The sequence below is a fragment of the Musca domestica genome, unplaced genomic scaffold, assembly GCF_030504385.1.
Source record: "Musca domestica strain aabys unplaced genomic scaffold, Musca_domestica.polishedcontigs.V.1.1 5, whole genome shotgun sequence".
NCBI classification, from domain to species: Eukaryota; Metazoa; Arthropoda; class Insecta; order Diptera; family Muscidae; genus Musca; species Musca domestica.
In genome coordinates, this window is record NW_026712346.1 from 26,604,007 (window position 1) to 26,609,197 (window position 5,191).

General features: G+C 33.7%; 2 pseudogenes; both read left to right on the forward strand.

Moving 5' to 3' along the window:
* The first annotated feature begins 201 nt into the window (after positions 1-201).
* Positions 202-320, forward strand: LOC131805260 (5S ribosomal RNA; annotated as a pseudogene).
* A 555-nt stretch (positions 321-875) lies between these two features.
* Positions 876-994, forward strand: LOC131805241 (5S ribosomal RNA; annotated as a pseudogene).
* The last annotated feature ends 4,197 nt before the right edge of the window (positions 995-5,191 follow it).

Genomic DNA, 5,191 nt, shown 5'->3' on the forward strand with positions numbered 1-5,191 from the left:
CTTTAAAGTTGTTTTAAAAATCATTTTAAGGTTCATCTTTGAAATAGTTTTATTTCATACTTGTAAGAAAACTGTTTATTTCCCATAATCGAAACAAGCATACAATCCCTTATTCGTTCGTGTGTATGTTCAACACTCAAAAGACGTTGTCTTATGGCATTCACTGTTAGGCATATGAAGCAAAATAAACTATGCTTCTTTGCAAACGACCATACCACGCTGAGTACATCGGTCCTCGTCCGATCACTGAAATTAAGCAGCCTCGGGCGCTCATAGTACTTAAATGGGGGACCGCTTGGGAACACCGCGTGTTGTTGGCATTGTCCAACTTTTATTTTTTTTAATTTAAAAAATATTTTTTCTAATTAAAAAAAATATTTTTTTTATATTTAAAAAATTATTTTTTATTTTTTCGTAAAAAAAATCTTTTCAATAGCTTTTATTTTATTATTTTAATCCAAAAAAAAAAAATAAATAAATAAATAAATAAAACAAAAAAATAGCGTTACTTTGAATAGCTAATGAATATAGTGTATTGATTTTCAGCTAAACATATTTTTGAACGTTGTAAAATATCTTTTCTTTTATGGTTTAAAAATAATAATATAAGATTTATCTTCCCTATTTTGAAAAATAATGCATAAAGCATACTTATTTGCATCTAATATTTGCTTTAAAGTTGCTTAAAAAATCAATTTAAGGTTCATCTTTGAAATATTTTTATTTCATACTTGTAAGAAAACTGTTTATTTCCCTTAATCGAAACAAGCATACAATCCCTTATTCGTTCGTGTGTATGTTCAACACTCAAAAGACGTTGACTTAATATAGCATTCACTGTTAGGCATGTGAAGCAAAATAAACTATGCTTCTTTGCCAACGACCATATCACGCTGAGTACATCGGTTCTCGTCCGATCACTGAAATTAAGCAGCCACGGGCACGGTTAGTACTTAGATGGGGGACCGCTTGGGAACACCGCGTGTTGTTGGCATCGTCCAACTTTTTTATATATTTTTATACTCTCCACCAAAAAAAGTATGGAGGGTATATTAAGTTAGTCATTCCGTTTGTAACTCATCGAAATAATCATTTTAGACTCAACAAAGTATATATATTCTTGATCAGCGTAAAATTCTAATTCTAAGCCCTGTCCGTCCGTCTGTCCGTCTGTCCATCTTCCCGTCTGTTGTAATCACGCTACAGTCTAAACGAATTAAGATAGGAAGCTAAAATTTTGCACAGATCTCTCTTTTGTCTGCAGGCAGGTCAAGTTCGAAGATGCGGTATATCGGTCCACGATATCGTATAGCCCCCATATAACGGTACCCCCAATATTCGGTATTTTGATGATGTTAGCCACATTTTTCAACGGAATTGTCTGAAATTCCACAAAACGAGTCCATTGTGGGCATTTTACCCCCTCAAAAAGAATTGTCTATATAGGTTCACGATATCGTATATCCCCCATATAACTGCCCCGCCCCCCTTCATTCTGTATTTTGATGATGTTAGCCACACTTTTCAGTGGAATTGTCTTAAAATCCACACAAGTAGTTCCTTGATAGTACTTCACCCCCTGAGAGAGAATTGTCTATACAGGTCCACGATATCGTATATCCCCCATATAACGGTACCCCCGATATTCGGTATTTTTATGATTTTACCCACATTTTTCATCGGAATTGTCTGAAAATCCACACAAGGAGTTCCTTGTGGGTACTTTATACTTCGGCAGAGAATTATCTATATAGGTCCACGATATCGTATAGCCCTCATATAACGGTATCCCCGATATTCGGTAATTTGATGATTTAAGCCACATTTTCCAATCGTATTATCTGAAAATCCACACACGGAGTTCTTTGTGAGCACCCCTGAAACGGAATTGTCTATATAGGTCCACAATATCGTATATCCCCCATATAACGGTACTCCCCTATATTCGGTATTTTGATGATTTTAGCCACTTTTTACAATGGAATTATCTGAAATCCACACAAGGAGTTCCTTGTGAGTACTTTACACGCAGACATAGATTTGTCTTTATAGGTCCACAATAGCGTATATCCCCCCATATATCGGCACCTTCCTATATTAGATATTTTAAAGATTTTAACAGAATTTTTAATGGATTTTATTTTTTTGAAAATTTTCTAATACGTTCCAAATGTTGGAGGGTATTCAAAGTTCGACTGCTTTTTTACTTGTTATTTTTTAATCTGTTTATAGCGTTACCTATATCTTCAATCTTAAAAAGTTTTAGACTCCCATTCTCAGCGCCGTTTCCATCTGCAGTAACCCCATTTCCAAATGTAACCATAGGCTTATTTTCCACATGAGTAGAGAGTGAGTCATTAGAATTACTCTGGATTTTGGAGTACTGCTCTGCAATTAGATTTGCTTTTTCTTCATTATCATGAATTATTTTATTTTGTTCATCTATTAATTTGGAAATTTTGGTTCGTTGAATTGAGCTAAATCTTTTTAGTTTTTTATGCATCTCACCATTTTTGGTTATGTTGTTTAGTCTAGTTTTGCAATAATTTTCCTCAACAATTTTGATTTTTTCTTGGATTATTTTATCCAGTCTTTGTAAAATAGATGTAAGAGCAATATATTCATTTCTATCTAGAATTCTATGCCTTCTTCTCCTCATATTTTTTTTTTGATTTTAATCATAATGGTTTTATGGTCAGAATTATAGTCCAAAATTTCCACACATTTCATTGGATCTGGTGCCGAAACCGCCATATTTGTGGAGGTAATAAATATGTCAATGTAAGAATAATGGTTAAATTGACTCCTTGTTGGATTATTAGACGGTCTAATTAATAAGGGGTTGTGTCTAGCCAATCGGCAAGAACCCTCCCGGTAACATTTACATCCCTACCTCCCCATAGAGGGTGTTTGGCATTTAAGTCTGCCCCGAGTATAGCTTCTTTCTTTCCAATAATATTTCCTATGTTAACGAGATCTCTTTCTTCAATATTGCCCACAGGTTTTCTGTACAGAGACATTAATATTACGTTAGCAGGACGACTTTTAACTTCCACTATCGTTCCCTCCAATTCTCTTAAATTTGCCTCAATGTGTTCTTCCAGTTCTCCTGTTTTTAATAAAAATTGCGGTTCCGCCTCCCCTTCCGCGGCCACTTTCCCCATTTTGACGAAAGATTGTGTAATTTTTTAATTGAAATGTGTGCCAGATTGTGAGTTTATGCTCAGCTAACAGAAGAATATCTGGGTTATGTTCTTTTAAAAAAATATTTAAATAGTGCCTTTTGTGACGAGACACAATAGAATTTACGTTTATAAAAATTATTTTTAATTTAGTCATTGAGACGTATATTTAATAATAATCCAAAAATAGCTTGAGATTTTTCTTCGTCAGATTTCAGGGTGTGTAATTTTAGCATATTCATCAATTTTTCTTAAAATTGTAAACATGTCTTTTAAATGTATTTTATGTAGTCATTGTTAAAGATCTCAAAAGCGTGTGCATCGCCATGTGTTGTTTTTTGGTGTAGTTTTGTAGCCGTTAATTGGCTGCTTTTAGTTACATTAGAGTAGGATAGGTTTGGATTATGTGGTGGAGCCTTATTTTCTAAGGTTAATTTGGCACCCATTTTACCTTTTTCTTTTATTCTTTAAACTATTTTTTCCCTTGTTGGGCATTTTCTATAACTTGCCACCTGACCGTATTGTTTGCAATTAATACAATACACAGGTTGTTTTGTTATTTGACCTGTAATGGGATCATTAACGATTGTATCTTTATTATTTTGCTTCCTTGGGAGGAATCGAACAATTATTTGGTTCATGGGACTTATCGCATTTAACGCATCTATAAATCATGTTACAATTTTTACAAATTATGCTATTGTCACTCTAATAATTGTCTATGCTAACTCCGCATTGAAAAATGTATTTTTGCCTTTTAAAGGCTTTTATGTCACTATCTCTCGACAATTGTATTACGAAATTATTTAGACTTAATTTCCTAACATAATAATAATAATAATATTTACTTTCAATTCAGAAAGATTATAATATTCTTTGATGTAATTTTCATCATAATTTCCTGATAACTTTTTAATAACCAAGGTTATTGGTGTATCTTCCTTAACGGAATATGTGTAAAAACTATAACCCTGTTCTATTAGTAGGTTTTTATACCCTCCACCATACTATTTAGGGTATATTAAGTTCGTCATTCCGTTTGTAACTCCTCGAAATACTCATGTCAGACCCAACAAAGTATATATATTCTTGATCAGCGTAAAATTCTAAGACGATTTAGCCATGTCCGTCTGTCTGTCTGTTGTAATCACGCTATCTTTCGAACAAATTAAGATAGAAGACTAAAACTTTGCACACATGTATATTATGTCAGTAGGCAGGTTAAGTCCGTAAATGGACCATGTAGGTCCAATTTATCATATAGCCCCCATATAACGATACCTCTTGGTATTTTGATGATTTTAGCGACATTATTCACCGGAATTGTTTCCAATTTGGCATTTAAAGTATGTAATGGATACTAAAACCTAAGACAGAAAATTATCTGTACAGGTCCACGTCTTCGTATAGCCCCCATATGACGGTACCCCCCGATATTCGGTATTTTGATGATTTTAACGACATTATTTACCGGAATCGTTTCAAATTTGGTATTTGAAGTTCGTAATGGATGCTACATCCTAAGTCAAAAAATGAGCCATGTAGGTCTACGTCTTCATATAGCCCCCATATACCGTATCCCCCGATATTCGGTATTTTGATGATTTTAAGGACATTATTTTGATGATTTTAGCGACATTATTCGTAATAGATACAGAAAATGGGTCATGTAGGTCTACGTCTTCGTATAGCCCCCATATACCGTATCCCCCGATATTCGGTATTTTGATGATTTTAACGACATTATTTACCGGGATTGTTTCAGATTTTTCTTCAAGTTTCGCATTTAAATATTGCAATAACTTATGACAAAAGTTGCCTATGTAGGTCTACGTCGTCGTATAGGCATTCGGTATTTTTAAGATTTTAACAGATTTTTTAACGGATTTTATTTATTTTTATTTGTACCAAATGGTGGAGGGTATTAAAAGTTCGGCCCGGCCGAACTTACAGCTTTTTTACTTGTTAACTTTAGGGTGGTCCTCACTTTTAGTTAATTTAATTGTGAT